This window comes from Pleurodeles waltl, chromosome 5 (assembly GCF_031143425.1).
Source record: "Pleurodeles waltl isolate 20211129_DDA chromosome 5, aPleWal1.hap1.20221129, whole genome shotgun sequence".
In the NCBI taxonomy this organism is placed as follows: domain Eukaryota; kingdom Metazoa; phylum Chordata; class Amphibia; order Caudata; family Salamandridae; genus Pleurodeles; species Pleurodeles waltl.
In genome coordinates, this window is record NC_090444.1 from 827,927,588 (window position 1) to 827,944,503 (window position 16,916).

Below are 16,916 nucleotides of genomic sequence, written 5' to 3' on the forward strand. Positions count from 1 at the left end.
CGACTTCCCGACTTTTGTTCGGGCTAGGTTATTTCCTGTTTGCGAGACTCCCCCCAACTTGTTTTTTTTCCTAAGGATTTTACTATTGCTTAAACCTGTGGCATGTTACAATTTATCTGATTTAATATTCTTGTGATCTCATAATTATTTAATGTGGGAGTGTAAGCTGAGGCTGACAACCCTGATATGTTCGTCCAATCAGGTGATATGTTTATAAGTGAATTGTCTGTATCTGATTCACTACGTTGTAGAAAGATTGGATATGTTTGTTTAGTTGATCTCTCAATTGGTTTGGAGTGCTTGTGCCTTCCCTTCCTTGACCACTTTTGTTGCCTTTTGGTAAGTTTGACAAGTGTGGTGCTTGGGATGGACGGTAATGTAAGTGGATTCTGATTTGTGGCTGTTAAATTGGCCCGTTCTGCTTCTACTGTTTTGGGGTCATTTTCGCAGGACATCACCTGTGGTGGTGAGAACAAACATGGTTGTTCTATTTTCAAGCCTCCTTTGTGGTTTATGATGGGTGGGTCATTTTTCAGAGCAATCCTTTCTGATTGTAAGATTGCTGAAAGCATTTCCAGGTGCGAAGCCAGTTTGTCCATTATTGGACTGCTTGTTCAAGTTTTCAGGAGTGCAATGAGTGCTGAGTGGACAACTTGTGCCCTTGTAATTAGTGCTGTTAGGGATTCCAGCTTCAGGTTAATTCCTGCGATGTGTGCCACCATTAAATTTGTTAACTCAATCTGGAAGTCAATTTTGTCTGATTGAAAGTTCAACACTTCAATTGATTGTTGCAGTGTAGTTAACAAGGTTTCCTCCCACTGCTTAGTAAGGTGCAAATGTGTGCCTACTGGTGATTACATTTAATTTGTGGATGATATTATCAGGATTGACAAGGAATGTTGTCGTCTGTTTGAAGTTGAACCTTTACCCCATTTGTGTGACCTATCAATGTATTAACCATTGAGGTTAATTTAAGAAACATTAGTTGGATTGTTATTTGTGACGGACTAGTAGCGGCACTCTTAACCGTAATTTCCTTGTGTTGGTTTATACTCAACCGAGGGATTACTGAGGTGGCTTCCTGGTCATTCCTTTCTTGCTCGTTATGAAAGGATAATTGTAAGTAGGACAATTGTAAGTAAACCTTCTTAATGCCTGGGGACTGGAGACATATGGTTTTAAATTACAGAGCTTGTAGAAGATCAAGATTCTTTGATATTGAAAGTGAATGAATTCAGGAGCCATCTATTCGGGTTTCCTGTACACCACTATTAGGGTGGCTGTCTATGGCCATGTCACCTTCATTAGCTCTGCCATCTTGGCTCTCCATACTAGCTCCTATGGTCATGTTGTTTGCCACTGAATTGTTTGTACTCTGGGGTGGCATACTAACATGTACCTGAGCGGTTACTAGTAATAGTTTGCCATAGAAGATAGACCCCGGCAGGGTGGACTTCCCTAACTTGTCTTCTGTCCCGACAAACGGCGGTGGAGACATATTTACACCAAGAGCACCTGTATGGGTTTTTACGTTCGAAAGACCCGAGTCGTGGGGACTTTTGTCCTTATCTGGTTTTTGGTGGATGATTTGGCAAAGTAGACCTGGTACCACCTATCTCGTAGCATACATTGCGGCCACTGGTTCTTTTAAGAAAGAGAATTTCTGTTGAGGATTTATTTTCATGCTACGACAAGCCTCTCTTTTTGGGTTTTATTATTTCTTTTTTTTTTTACTAAGAGGATCGGAGTCTTTTCGGCACAGCTTGCTTAAATGTCTTACAGATTAGTGGCAAGCGGAGCTTCCCCGATCTCGTACTTTTTATTGTAAAGTAGTTACTGCTAGTTCCAGTTGACATTCCCAACTATCTTGGAGGTTCTGTCTATGTTGTATGGTCTATTTGAATTTTCCTCGTCAGTCTGTGGTGGTGTTTTGCTTAACGTTTGACTGAGCCAAGATATACACACTGAAAGGAGTTGAAAAGATTGTCTGGAATGCACTTCTTAATCTGAAGAAGACATTTATTATAGCTTTTTGCAAGGTTCGTGAAGGAAGGTTTGAATATTAAAAAGTGTACTTTCAACATGTGCAACAACAACGTAAGACCATGTATAAAGAATCTTCAATCTATGAACAGTAAATATATACATGCAAGGATACAAACACTTTTATTGATATATAGATATATATTCATACAAAACGCAAAGCAAATAATTAATAAAAATGTATCACAGTAGGGCCTGTTGGATGCTTCATCTTTTTCATGCCAGCAAGAAGATGACCCCGTTCAACTGTAAGAAAGATCTCCACCCTCTCGGGACAGATGTCAGGCATTTGATGTCCAATCCTGACCGAGGTCTCTGAATTCACCGCTACTGAGCAGGGCCATCTTTTTATATCTTAAAGAACCGGAAAAGGTCTCTCTGGAAAAACCCCTCCCATAAAAAAGAAATGTTCAAAAATTTTGGCAAATGTAGGTCAGAGTTGAAAGAAACAGGTTGGAACTGGCCAGTTTCCCAAATTGTCTCTCTCAAGGCCAAACCGTTTCCTACTTGCACTAAAAAACATCAGTCTGGTACATTTTTATCGTGCTGACTGCCTACCTCCTCCATTTTGTGATAATATGTCCTAGCTCTTTGGTGAGAAAGAAAACACGCAGAAATAGAAAACATGTTGCATAACATGTTTGTACGGAAAAATACTTGCATCTTTAACGTGGCAGTGAAGCTAAGCTGAACACAAAATGGAGTCTAGGCTGAATACAAAATGGAGTCTATAACCAGTGACCACTAAAGTGACAGTGGGCAGCTAAGCCAGGTGCAAAGTGGTGCGACATGACATCCGTGGTCAACACACAAATATCACTACAGGTGGTCCACTGATGGTAGCCAATGTGGACTACTATTCTTTTCTTTTTAATGGGCAAACTGCGCTGCCTCACCTCTTCAAGACTATGGCAGCGGTAGAGGGGCACAAGCATGCAGTATGATACAATGTTGTTTTGGTGATTAACTCTTTTCTTCGTGGGTTGCTGAGGGGTCCCAAAAGGACCGCTTGTAAAGAAGATAAGCTGGAATGCAGACAGTAGCCAGTGGAACTGAGTTGCAGACAGATGTGGAAGGTACCCAATGCCGATGAGGAGTGTTGCAATAAATGCCTGGAGGGCATAAGAGGTCAAACTGGGGTCAAAATAGGGCCTGTGTGGCCGAAATGTTGGCTTACTAGTGATAAACTGTAAGGGGGGAGTCGAAACGGCAGAAGCTGGTAGCTCACCCGGCTCCACAAACCCCATCCATGCCTAGCTGGGCCGCCTCCGTGGAGCTGGGATCTACCCAGGGCTCAGGTCAGCCTGTGCTGCGGGATCTAAAGCCACTGCTACCTCACCTACTACCTCGCCTGTGGGATGCCCCCCTGGTTACCACTTATCTAAATCCAATGATCCCCCCTGCCCCAGCTGTCCAGTGAAGATAGCAAAAGGAGTGGCAATTACTGCTGATCGCAGGTGCCCTCTCTGCAGTGTCCCTACGGCGTCCTGAGCATCTTACACACAGCCACTCTCTCTCCAAACCTCCTCAATGCCCGGCAGGCTCCGGGCTTGGGGCACGGAGCCAGTGGTACTGGATGCTGTTAACTGTGGTTGTGGCATAAGACTGAGATAACACTCAGGCTTGGTTTTCTTGGGGCATGATTTTCTCAGCCCATGGTTGTCTCAGCAACTTCCTCGCTCACTGGGTTGCTGGGAGCAGAATTGCAGCACATCAACAGTCCTGTGAATATTTCAGCACGTCAACTGTCCTGTGGATATTGCATGAGAAAATTATAAGGGTGTGCAAGAATCTTTTGCCCTAATCTACCTCATTCAACATTTAAGTATCCTTCAGGAATTCATTGTTTTTTTACAAAATGAAAAAATGGTGCTCACTGAAGTGCACATAAGGTTGAGGGGAAGAAAATATTCTCAGGCAAGTTATCCTTAATTAACCCTTTGCTGCAGCTATAATTTTCCCTACTGTTAGCCTGTGGATTTCTAGATTAGGACCAAAGGAAATAATATCAATTATTAAGCCTGCATAATGGCAGAGCCATAAGCCTAGCCACAGAGTTAAGGTTTTAGAGGTCCTGGAAGCTCACAACTTGTATGACTTGTGATTGGAGCTACTTTTCTGCAGCAAAGGCAACTCCATTAAATCTAAATGAAACTGAACCTTGTTCACTTCTTATTCTTCTTATCTTTTACAAACCTAACAGATTTTATGTAGTTTGATGAAATGAATTTTAATAAGCGGTAACTTCAAAAAACCTGGAAAATCCGATATCAGTTTAAAGGTGAATTTCTTACCTCTTTTTCCACTTCTTATTGCATGAAGGTAGATCCACTTAGTTTTGGTATAACTCCTACTTTTATACACTTCTAATCTTCCTAATTTAATATCCACATTTACTTCTGGAATCACTTATGTCATTCTATTACATAGCCTGTTTTTTGCAGATTTTATCAAAATTGTATTTTGATTATATTGGCACTTTATACTTGGAAACAGGATGATTATAGTTTGATTTCTCTCCTTATTAATTAGCCACTTCTAGGTCATACCATGATTCTTAAAAAGGGTTTATGATCCCCTTTATGTACCTCTTGACCTTCCATAGCCTTTTTTCCACCCTTTAACATATGTTCTCCTAGGGGAACACCAGAACCCCTTCCTCTTAATTAACATAGGCCATTTAGATACAAAATTGCAAATTGCCGTTTTCATGGAAGAAGCCAGTAGCCCTGCATTCTTTTCAGCTTCCCTCGTTAAGCCTAACTGTACAGGTCTTAGAAGAGAAGGCATACAGGAATTCGTCTCTTTTTTTATTTCAGAGACAATTTTACTTAAACGACCTAAGTGAGTTTATAATGTGCCATTATTTAACACCAAGGCTCCGAGTATTCCATGCAGAATTTGCTGCACTAATATCATAACAACCAGTATTAGTGAGTATGAGGAAGAGAATGTCTCAAAGTTTGACAGTAACCTTTGGTTCTCTACATAGGGTTTCTCTATATTATCCAGGCATATCACGTTCTTCAAAGCGCTACTTACTGAGTTCTCACACCCACTTCCATGATGAACCATTGATCCCCTTTGTTTGAACTCTCCCATGGAGTCTAAGGGATTACTACTGACCTTCAGACTGAGAGACGAAGAGAAGCATGGCATTCTAAGGAATTACTACTATCGCTCAGGCAGGGGGACTATGATAAGCATGGCTCCAGAAAAATAATCTTGGAATATGAAAGAGGTAGTGCACATACCAAGGCCAGTTTGGATACCAGGTCCTCCATTGAGCCTTTCTCAGTTAACTTTCATTTATAAAGTAAGCTCTCCTTTCTTGTTACTTTAAAATGGTTATCCACAAAGTCTCTAATTAAATGCACAAATGTAAGGAAAGCAAGGAAAGCAGTCAATCTTAATAAACAGTTAAAGGCGAGAAGAGTAAGCTCCAACACAACCATTCACACTGGAATAAAGCGCTGCCTTTTCAAGACTCTTCTGGTGATCTTCTAACAGGGCTTCTCTGCCAACTTTATATTGTTTCTCCTTCAAGGTTGCATTCTGCTTTGATATCAGCCTTAGTTTCAGCCTACTGCTCAGCACTCTTAACTCCCCTTGACTTACCCTTTCTTCCCTTTATCTTAGAGGTGCTTCATAATCTGGGTTAGTGACGGCCTTATTGAACTCCTTGGTAGGGCCGGTTACAAACTCCAGGCAGGTCAAACTTCTCCAATAGGCACTAAAATTGGGGAGGCTCTTGCAGAGTTTTTAAAACTTGTGGCCAAAGTAATCTAATAATGCAACAATGTTAGGTACCAAATAACGTAAATCAATCAATACTCCCTTAACTCCTCGCTTAATGCTATGCTAACTGCTGCCACCAGCACCCAAACACTGGGTTTCTTTCAATTTGATTGCTATCTTCACTTAATGGCAGTCCTTTATAGCATTGCCCTCTCTGCAATTGCAGACTCAACCGATTCCAGGGCCAGTGACACCACTCACCAACCCTGATGCAGGTCCATCTCTCTCATGACCGCTCTGGGAGGGAGGGCAACGTGGCCAATACAGGGTGACCCGAGCTAGTAGGCTCTAGGACATACAGACACCCCAGAGAATTTTAGTACGGTCCTGCAAAAATAGCAGACCAATTTATACTTACCATCAAGGCAATTAACTCTAGGGTTCTCCTACTGCAGGGCAAGCAACAGTAACTATTGCTATTGCTGCTGAGTTCAAGAAGCCATGGTACTTGGTCCAAGGATGTTGTGGGTGGGCACGAGTGCATCACATTGTACCATAAGGAAGGAGAAGAATCAGTGCATTTGCACTAAGTCTCTCACATTGCCAGCCCTAGTAGTATATTGAACATTTTAGCCTTTAGAACTAGAACTGAATTTATCTTGCTTGATAACTGTACACTGTATTTTTGTGACATTGTTGTTATCTTTTGTTACAAAGCACAATAATCAATACGGTAAGAATAAAGTGATAGAATGTTCCCTGCTAACTTCATGTTCTGAAGTCTTCCCAAACAAAGTACAGCTAAATACACCCTTAATTTTTTTTTACAATCAAGAGAGCACTTAGATGTGTAGGATACATTTTTGTAAGGTAGATAAAAATGTAAGAAACAAGTTGAATAAAGAAACTTTATTTATTAACCGTATTACAGAAAGAAAAATATCACTTAACACAACTTAAAGCTGATATAAATCTAATTTGGCATTTCATATCTATACACAGGTGCAACAACAAATCCGTTCATGTAAACATCCAAAACAGGTTTTCCTATGACTGCCTGATAAGTGGTTTAGCTTTGTGGAAACCCACAAAATGGGACCGAAACCTTTTATTCCTTTGTCTTCAAAACCTTCAACTTGTTAGACAACTTGAAATGGATACACTTTGTTAGCGTCAGTAATGTCAGTTATAACATGTAGGCAAAGGTTTAAAGAAAGCAATTATTCTATACAATGTACTCGAGTAATGACAATATAGACATGTTAAAGAAAAAAAACACTCAAACGTATTTCTCAATCTAAAACAGTCACTGAGAGAAAGTGAGTGTGGTGGAGGCATGCATGGTTTGGCCTTAACCACCTTTCCATTCTCTACTGGAACGATAATGAGATGTATGTCTGGAGATGTTTCAGCAAGAGCAATGTGGTACAATGCTTATTAACAGTGCTTAGCAGTCGATACTTTGCCACAATCAGCTTTCTGTGCAATCCAATAACTGAACTTGACAAAGTAAAAGATCCTCCTGTAAAATTAAGTGGTTTGGAGGATGGTATAAAACGTTTAAAACGAAATCACTGGGTACAAAAGTGTTGTTTTTCTAATAAATGCAAACAGTATGTGCCATCTGATAATTTGAAAATCTTTAAAGTATTCCAGTACGATAATTTGTAACATTTTGGCAAAACAGTATTTAAATAAATCAAAGATTATCTTTACTGTGCCACACCTGCTACATAACAGTGCTGAGTTTTTTTTGTTTATGCATTACTTTATTCACTGTCCTGTAAGAAAGATTCTGTTATAAAAACGGTAGGTACAATTCATACGTAAATCTTATAAAAAAGCTAAGAATGTTAAGAAGTGGTTATAAAAATAACACGTAGGATGAAATGTAACAGTATTGGTCACAGATACTGTGCTGAGGTCCTGTGTTGTTATCTTAACCTTCAGATAATTCCGGTCTTCTTGAAAATTCTGGGAAACTGAACACAGCAGTGGTGGCAGTATGGACTTGGAAAATTCTTCATACTTGTGATATGTTTCTGCAAAACAAAAGTGATTAAACGATTGACGTAATAAAAAAAAATCCCAGGCAGTATTACATAACTGGCACTATTAACCTAAGGACGTATACCCTTTGTAAGCAGAAAGATGTGCCAAGGTGACAGTGATGAAGGAAGTGGGTTTGCCTGCCTTCAACAACACCGTGGATGTGATCATATGAGCGTTTCTCATACCCCCCAACTGTACCTACCCAATCATCTTTATTTTTTTGTTTTTGAAGAAAAAACATAATGAACACTGTCAATGTCCACAATTTTTTTTATCGATCTTTGATCCCGTTATTTTTTTTAACAATATTTCATATTCTAGCTTGCATGAGATTTGGTTTCACATACATTTCGCAGCTATATTTTGTATCAGTGCAATCCGCAGGAATCCTCTCAAGGTAACCCCTTTGATCACTCACTTTCTCTGACCCCGTTGGTGGTATAGGTTTCCTTGGTCACTGGAAGCTGCGCTCGGTAAGCTGAGGCGGACCACCAATTTTCCCCCTCCTACTCCACCAGACTATCAGCCATCTCTGCCCATTACAATATCTCATTCAGAGTTTCTTCGACTGCGGAGTTCCTGTGCCAATGTCCACTTCAACAAGTCTGCCTCCACTATAAATGAGTGTTGCTTAACAGACCTCCAGAACTAAGCCCAGGTAACTTCCAGCTTCAGAAAGCAGGTATCGCCGGAACATTTTGGTTCTGATTCCACTGTTAGCACCTGGATAGCCAGAATCATTTAAAACCTCTTCCTTGCAGCGTTGCAACCACTGCCTCACTGAAAACATTACTAAATCAGGTAATGGACTAGTCCTGATTGTGACATTTGTGTCAGAATTCTGTAATGCCCTCAATATAATAAAACACAGTTTATAAAGGAAAATAGAACCATCTTGGAAAATATGTGATCGTTCATTGCTGCATGCATGCCACAAATGAAAGAAGCTGCCAGCTTGAAGTTTGAAATCATGAACAATGGGTTAAGGAGACAGGAAAGTACCTCTCTTGTCTGATGACAAAGAAACAACTTCAAAAGGAAGAATAAGTGGGATGGTGGAGGCACAGTTCCAAACAGGCATTTCCCATCACTTATGACTAACATCAAAACTATTTTAAAAAGTATCTTTAGATAGGGCATACCGAAGTGTAAAGAGCAGCTGAGCGGTGCCCAAAGCACGTTTTTATCTAGTAAGAGCTTGTCAAATATCAGGTACTGTGCCTAGATTTTATGGCAACTGTGGTCCGATAGACACTTTATTCAAACCAGAATACAAAAGGTGGGAACAATGGAATTATGGGAATCTAAGACAAACCAATCCAGTATTTTGTGTGTTGCTACGTATTTACGTTAAGCATACGTGCAATATGAGGCAGAGAGAGATTACTATCCTTTGTTAAGTGCAGAAACTGGGATTAGAACCAAGATGCCCAGGATCAAAAATGAACATCTTTGACATTAGATGTGTCTCACATTTAACTTTTGTACACATAAACCCCTCACCTAACATGCAGAATCCGCGAAAGGCCTACACTTTCTACACGCACCCACCTGGTAGTGACCTGGGGGCATCCTGTACAGGCGCCTACACCTGCAGCTGATTGGGCATAACTATATTTAGGAAGGCCTGAGGCTTCAGACGCAGCTTCGCTTTCATCTTGAAAAGGGCTGGATGAGGGGGGAGGGGCGTGCTCTAGCAGTGACCAGACCCGTTTCTCATGACAGAAAAGTTACATGTATATTTGCTTTTATCTTCTCATTCAACAGTGTCCGTTGTGGGCCGGTGTCTGAAGGAAAAATATAAAATGCATCAATTTAACAGGAGACTATGCCTGGCTGAACTTCGATTGCATGCAAGAGATTTTGGAAACCTCCAGAATTATATTCCAGGTCTTATAAAAGGTATATGACATAACCCACGGAAGGTAATATTGTGGTTTTTGCTTGGGGTGTGGGGGTTGGGGATGGGGTCCAAATATCTAAAACTTCCTGCACTTCCCGCGCTGACTGTGCATTATCTGCACAGTGTCAGTATCCACTTAAACCTGGTCTTTTTCCACTTCCTGTTTTCCGAGCTAAATTGTGTTGAATCAGCTTTTAGTGATACTCAGGAAGTATGTTCAGAGTTCTTGGTAGAGTTAAGTTATTCTGTCCATTCATTCTTCCCTCAGCACTGTACACGTACGTGCACTTCATGCCTAGCACAGACTCATGTGGGAACTCTATAAAAGTCTATTCAAGTTTCTCGCGAATGGAGAAAGTATATGACAACTGCAAACAGTGCAGCTTTCGTGAGAATGAAACCTTACACAATCAAACAGCCTTAAATGTGTGTCCAGGTTCTCATATTTATGCAGACAATTGTAGGTGATATAAAGCACAGTCAACCAGACACAAAGTAACCCATGACTATCCATACAAGGCATAAACTGATATTCTGTCAAAGTTTATTTAACATCCATATTCACAATAACTAAGTAAGAGGTAAACAATTTCTGTCCACCCGTCCCTGGGTTAGGGCAGCGGCTTCCAGAAGGTGAGGCAACTACTGCTTTACTGCACCGCCAGCAGCTGCACAAATATTTCTGTATTGTTGCTGGGAGCTAGAACAAAACCATCTTGCTATGGGGCCCCACACCTAAATGAAACAAATACAAATAACTCTTGACCATTCCTGCTATTGAGAGTTGTGGAGGGTCATGGATGGAGGAGTGTGTCATAGATTGGAACAGCAGAGAGTGGAGTAGAGTTTTGTAGAACTGAGTGGTGCAGATTTGAGTAGATTGTCAGAGTGGAGTGCCATACTGTGCGGTGTAGAAGGTGCTGCGTATAGTGGAGTACAGAGCTGTAGATTAGAGTGGCGAACAGTGGGATGGCACAGAGTGGCATGAACTGGAGTGGCATAGAGCGGAGTACTGGTGTGGCGCAGATTGGTGTAGTGGACTGAACTAGAATGGAGTAGTGTGTCGTAGAATAGAGTAAAGTGGCATGGAGTGGCATAGAGGGAGCTGTGTAGAGTGGTAAAATGGAGTAGTGTCGCAGAGTGGCGTGTAGTAGAGTGTTGTAGCATAGAGTGTCATAGATTGGAGTAGAGTTTAGTGCAGAAGAGCATCAGAGTGGGCTGTTGTAAAGTGGAGTAGGGTGGACTACAGAGAAGTGGCGTAAAGTACAGTAGTGCAGAGTAGATTAGCACAGAGTGCAGTGGCTCAGAGCACATTAGTTTGGGGTAAAGTTGTGTAGAGGGCATTTGTGTAGTACAGTGCAGTGCAGTGACAGAGTAGAGTCACACAGAGTACAGTGGAGTGGCGCAGTGTAGATTGCAGTGGCATAGAGTGGAATGGCACCGGGTGGAGTAGAGTGATGTAGAATGTAGTGGAGTACAGTAGGTTGTTTCAAAGTATAGAGAAGTGGTGCAGGATGGAGTGCACAGCTGTAAAGGGCAGTTTTGTAAAGTGGCATACAGTACAGTGGCATGAACTGCTGTGGTGCAGAGACGATTAGAGTGGCGTCGAGTGCATTGACACAGATAAGTGGTGCAGCGTAAAGTTCAGTGGCATGGATTGCAGTGGTGCAGAGTAGAGTGCAGTACCACAGAGTGCAGTGGTGCAGAGTAGCACAGAGGTCAGTGGAGAAGAGTGCGGTCTTGCAGAGGAGAGTGTGTTATCATGCAGTGGTGGAGAATGCATTGGCGCAGAATGCAAATCGGTAGAGTGCAGTGGCATAGAGTGTTGCAGAGTAGATTGATGTTGAAAGCAATGGTATAGAGTGGCCTAGTGTGCAATGGCGTGGAGTGCAGTGGCGCAGAGTGTTGCAGAGTATAGTGGCATGTGGCACAGAGTAGTTCGCACAGAGTGCACTTGTTTTGATTAAAGTGGTGTAGAGTACACTGGGTAGAGTGCAGTGGTTTAGAGTACAGTGTCATGGAGTGCAGTGGCATAGAGTAGATAGACTGGTGCAGTATAAAGTAGAGTGGCATAGAGTAGATTGTTTCAGAGCAGAGTGAAGTGGTGTAGAGTGGAGCAATGCAGGGTAGGGTGGACTGGCAGAGTTGTGGCATAGAGTGGCACAGGTGTAGACTGGAGTTGTGCAGGTGGTGAAGAGGGCAGTGGTGGATAGTAAAGTAGAGTGTACTGGCATAGAGTGGTGCAGGGTAGAGTACAGAGGTGTAGAGTGAAGTGGCATAGAGTGACTTAGAGTAGAGTGGTGCCGTAGCATAATGCAGAGTGGAGTGGGGTAAAGTGGAGTATGCATGGTGTGGTGGCGCACTGCCATTACAGACAACACATCCTCAATTTAAATGAACATTGCATTTGCGCAGACATACAGTTTTACTGATAAAAGTATACAGCATACAAACTATAATGTGTGGAACTTTCTCTCTTGAACTAATTGCATTTTCCATTTGGTCAAGAAAATGACTCATTGGGATCCCTGTGAATCAGAAGGGGAAAATGTCCCTAATGATGGTGGAAACTAGTTGGAAATGGATCTCATTGAGGCTTTTGATTGTCAGGTGTAACAATGAGTGAATGGGGCCCTGGTCTGGGCCCCTTTACTGGTCAACTGCTTAATCACGCCCGCCATCAGGGTCGGCTTACAGGTTGTCCAACCTCTGGACAGGATCCTACTCTTGCGAACAAGGGTAATACCACTGATAAGATGCAGTCTGATGCCCATGCAGAGGTCTTTGCTAACCTATGCTGCAAAAGGGACAATGATCATCACTATAGTGCTCTCACCAATCGGGATCTCTCCTAACCCACAATACTTCATCTTCAACTTCTCAAGACTTTGATTCCTCCCATACTGAAGATAGCGACAATTCAGACAAGCCTGGCCCTAGTAAGAAGAAGCGTGTAACTCCTCCCAAACCTCCTCGCCTTCTTACTTTTGAACCCATGAAAATAATGCACTCCAGAGCTTCTAAAAGGACTCCTTCCCTGTAGATGGCAAAATATGTACAATCCCACCTCCACCATGCTTTTGATAAAGATGTTCGTGCTCACCCACGCACAGAATGTCCTCGACCAGATTTAGAAAGCAGAGTTGCTGATACTCAAGAGGTAGACCCAACTATGGCCACGTTCTTGAAAAAAATGACAAAAGATTCTAAAAGCCTAATTGCCAGGATATGGTTCTGGACATGGCCAGAACCGTGACAAAAATTCTCGAGTTAGCTTATCATGCCAAGGATCCCCAGGTCTCGAGTGAATACCAATGTATTATTCGGCTGGACGCAGAGAGCTATCTGTCAACTAGGAAACACCAACTGCGTCATATCTACAGAGTGGAGGAGATCCATTCTTAATGGGAATCTATCCAAAGCGCAAAGATCTAGCCACTTCCAAAGGTGGACCTGTAGCTGAGGGTCTATTATTTGGAGGCCTTCTGTTAAGGAACTTGCTAAATTCTGCTCTACCTATTCCGCGATGGTCTCTTAAAAAAGTGTTCAAGAGAGGCCTTTTTTATTAAGGTGGGGTGCTATGGAGGGTGGGCACCATGCTGAGGTTCCTTCCAAAGCCCTCAGCCAGGTTAATATCCATGAGGTATAAGTGGATGGTACGGAGAGACATTCCACCTTCTATCCCACTTGCTCCAGAGGAGGTCGATCTGGTTTCAGACGAGGCTCCTACAATGGACAATAAGGAGCAATTCAAGACACAGGATATTCTGCTGAGAATAACTCAGTTTTCAGAAGTAATTTTGGGGACAAGAGTGGGCCTGTTTCTAAACAACTGGAGAAAGATTACTCAGGGATTCAGACTAGAGTTTTACAAGTCTCCAATCCAGATGTACCCTTGAAGACAAATGTATTTTTCCCAAACCAACTAGTCTTTCATAGATATATTTTTTCTATGCACCACCCCATGGGTTTTATCAGTCCCATTTCTCTTGTGGAAAAGAAGGAAGTCAGTTATCATCCTGTACTAAACTTCAAGGGCTTCAATATCTGGATTTTATACAGACACTTCAAAATAGAGGACGTTCATATGCTAAGAGATACCTTCCAGGAGGGCGATTAGATGGTCTGTCTGGACCTGAGGGATGTTTATCTTTCTGTTCCAAATTTTCGTCCACATCGGAAATTCCTTTTATTCCAGTGGCGAGGCCAACGTCTGGAATTCCAATCTCTCTCCTTCAGACTATTCTCAGCCATGGTGGATCACCAAATTGATGAAACCAGTGGATTCCCCTCAGAGCAAGAGGAATCTGTCTGGTTGTATATATAGATGATTTTCTTTTAATGGTAATAGAACCTCAGACTCTCTCATCTCATCTCTCTTGCACCATCCAACTCCTTCAGAGGTTGCGATTCATAGTCAACTCACAGAAATTCCTTCTGACTCCTCCTCAACAAATTGAATTTCTGAGCTTCCAGACAGTTTCAGTCGGCACCCACTTGATTCTTCCCTATCAGAAAATCTCCAACATCAAGAGGGAAGCAAGAAGTGGATCTCTCTCAACAAGGGGACGCTGATCAGAAGGGGCAAAATCTCACCTTCTAGTGGTAACTGCCAAGGACTTTGGCACTTTTGCTTAGTCATCACATTTCCATAACAGTGGAATATCTCCCAGGCAAGAAGAATCTGATAGACAACTGGAACTCCTGGGGACTTCGGGACTCCAGGAACTGGAAACTGGATCATTCTATGATTCCACAACTTCTCAAATTTTGGGGCCTGTGCAAAGTGGACTTCTTTGCATCACGGCTCAATTGACAATTGGTCAAGTTTTACAGTCAGCGTCCCAAACCAGAGTACCAGGAAACAGAAGCGTTTCTTCAGGACTGGTCTCGGTTCCGGGGTTATTCTTTTTCCCCATTCCTGATGATACCAAACGTCCTATAGACAGCAGAAGTTGGAGATCATTCTTATAACGCCATTCTGGACAGCTCAACAGTGGTTCCCAGTAGCCCTATCTCTAATCTGTGCGCCTCGATTCTTCTCTCTATACGTCAAGATCTCTTCTTGAATCCGGATGGCCTTCCCCACTCCCTAATCCTCTCAGTTCAGCTTCAGTTGATGGCTTTGATGGTTTCAGGGAAAGATGGCACTCCCCAGCATTTCGCAACTAGCTGCGGACTTCATCAGATAAGCATGGGCCAGTGGTACCCACAAACGTTATGCCTCTATTTAGAAGAGATGGAGCAGTTGGTATAAGGACCAGGGTGTCGATCCTACGGGGACAGACTATTGTATGGTGATCAATTTCTTATCAGAGCTTGCCGCTTCAGGTCTAGTATATAGGACAGTGAATAATTTCAGATCTACGAATTCTGCTGGGCACCTCCCAATCAATGGTAAATGGGTGGGTGAACATCCATAAGTTTCCAAATTAAGAGTTATTCGTATGGCCTAACCCTCCCAAACCTAAATGCTCTTTTCTTTGGGAGGTTAATTTTGTGCTTAAATTCTTGCAACAGTGGTCAGCAAATAAATATTTGTCCCATAAACAAATCTCCACTAAATTGACAATGCTATTATGCTTAATCACATATAAGAGGGTATCAGATGTCTGTGCTCTAGATCTGGCAGGTAGTTTTTTCCCCCCAGAAGGTGTGATATTCAATATTACTTGTTGTACCAAGAATAATTCCAGATCAGTAACATCCAACTTTTCCAGACAACCCTCAATTATGTGTGGTTCAATGTTTCAATGATTATGAGACCAGCTTCATGTGGCAAACTACTTATTCCTTTGCAAAAAAAGTTTAGACGTGTAACTGCAGCTACCTAGGCCAGGTGGATGAGATGGTTATTAGCTGAAGCTGGTACTGACACTTCGATTTTTGGAGCTCACTCCGCCAGAGGATAACGGCTTCAAAATCTTATTCTTTAGGCTTGCTTAGAGGACATAATGAGAGCTGCAGAATGGTCTTCCAAACCTACATTTCCAACATTTTATTATAAACCTATTATTGATGTGGCGTAGGTGGTGGTGAGTCAGCTTTGAACAAGCATAATCCGAGCCTTTGATTCAGACATAGAATCAAATGTTTCAGAGCTTACACAACAAGAATTTTCAATTCTATTAAGGACACAGCAGCGATGGTTATCCCACCCTAGATTGTTATGATGGTTGTCAATAATTCATGACTGTACAATTGAATTATTATATTTTCCCACCCTATTTGGATTTAATATGCAGTATAGTGTTTCATGTTTACTTGATTCTTCAGGTTTTACAGTTGGTGATCATTCATTTTTGGTAATGCCCAAAAAAATGGTTAAATATGACGTACCAGTGTAATCCTGAGTTCCCATGGAAAGAAGTCAGGTTGACTGCTTCCTTCTACATCTCGAGAAGGTTCCTCATTGTCCTGTTGACTATCCGTTTGTGCTTATGGTCTTCCTTGGGGGGAGATATTTCAAGGTTTCGGATCCATGTTGGGATCTATTCGAACTGTTAGTGACTATACTTTCATCTGATTGGAATATGCAGCACTTATGAGACTATTCACAAAGAAAGAGTACACAATATTGTAGCTTCATACTCTCAGGGGTTACTCTCCTGTGATTGGGGCATGTGACAGATGGGTAATGTAGTTTTGATTTTCACTTTACTATGATTGGCTGCTGAAGTTTGAAGCACAGAAAAGAGAAGCAAAATCCTTGCCTCCATGTTCTTAATAGAATTGAAAATTCTTGTTGCGTAAAAAGCCAGATAATTTTTTGTCCACTCACAAGATACCCTTTGCAGTGGACGACCTGTGTAGTTGCAGATGCCTTAAAAGACACTAGTCCCAAAAATCATCCAGCTGTCATTCCACATGCTGGCTTCCACCCCACCTCCCCCAGGGGGCACTTCACTACAGTCTAGCATACCTCACCAAAAACATTCACTCCTTCTGTTGCCAACAAGTCAATGCCATGTCTTTTTTTAGATGTAGTTATGAATGCTTCCATGCATCCCATGTCTTTACCCACTTTGAGACAGACCCTCCCCCCATTAACTGGCTTTTTGGATACCCATATACTGGTCTATTCTTTGCCGCCACTCATCAATATTCTGAGTTAGAGGTTTGCCTCCATTCTTTGCACTATTCCTTTCAGCAACTGCCAGTCCTAAAGACCATTTTTTTT

General features: G+C 42.0%; 1 protein-coding gene across 22 annotated transcripts in view; it reads right to left on the reverse strand.

Annotated features, from left to right (window-relative positions):
* Positions 1–6,675: 6,675 nt before the first annotated feature.
* The window catches only part of EPB41L2 (erythrocyte membrane protein band 4.1 like 2), a 1,020,488-nt gene continuing 1,010,247 nt past the window's right edge, over positions 6,676–16,916 (reverse strand). For all 22 annotated transcript variants that reach the window (XM_069234854.1, XM_069234865.1, XM_069234873.1 and 19 more), the window contains one exon: positions 6,676–7,823. The gene's annotated coding sequence lies outside the window, so the exon portion shown is untranslated. The remainder of the gene's footprint in view (positions 7,824–16,916) is intronic.